Consider the following 687-nt stretch of genomic DNA (forward strand, 5'->3'; position numbering starts at 1 on the left):
ATTACTTTTGAAATTTCAATTATAAAAACAAAATAAAAGAGAATTTTTAAGAAAGCAGAGTAAATATTTAACATATAAAGCTTAACGGAGGATTTAAAATTAGTTGTATGAACTACGGGTAATTTATCGTTTTTTTTAAAATATTGATGATCAATCAAAATTCAGGTTTGTCGGCTCAAAGTTGCTTGGTAAAAAGACAAAAATCTAAATTTAAATTTATCTCGCCATCATTTAAAGTCTTTATTAAAGGTTAAACGAGCGAAGTTTAAGTTCAAAGATATTACATTAACTCCCTTCCAAAAATGGCTAGCTGAGCTAGCCTTTTTTTGCCCGAGCGAAGAAAAATTAGAAATCTTACAGTTCGATCTTTGTACTAGTGAGCAAGCTGAATTTTATATTCAGGTCGGTTGTATTGGATGTTTCCAAATTGCTATCCCATCAGTGCTATTGTAGAAGCTATAATTTTTAAATTGATTGGTCATGGCAGAAACGTGTTGTTTGGAAAGAGCCTTACTTATCATGATGATGTAACGACTTACTTTGACTTAATCACCATGTTGTAAATTGTCCGGGGAGGAGGAATCACATGAATTTAAAGTGACGCCGGGGATGCTCGTCGTCTCGCTTAGGGGTCGGATTTTTGGTCTCGCTTAGGGTGTTCCGGACAAAACGCCAATATTTTTAGCC

The sequence above is a fragment of the Oculina patagonica genome, chromosome 4 (assembly GCF_052425735.1).
Source record: "Oculina patagonica isolate OP01 chromosome 4, crgOcupat, whole genome shotgun sequence".
In the NCBI taxonomy this organism is placed as follows: domain Eukaryota; kingdom Metazoa; phylum Cnidaria; class Anthozoa; order Scleractinia; family Oculinidae; genus Oculina; species Oculina patagonica.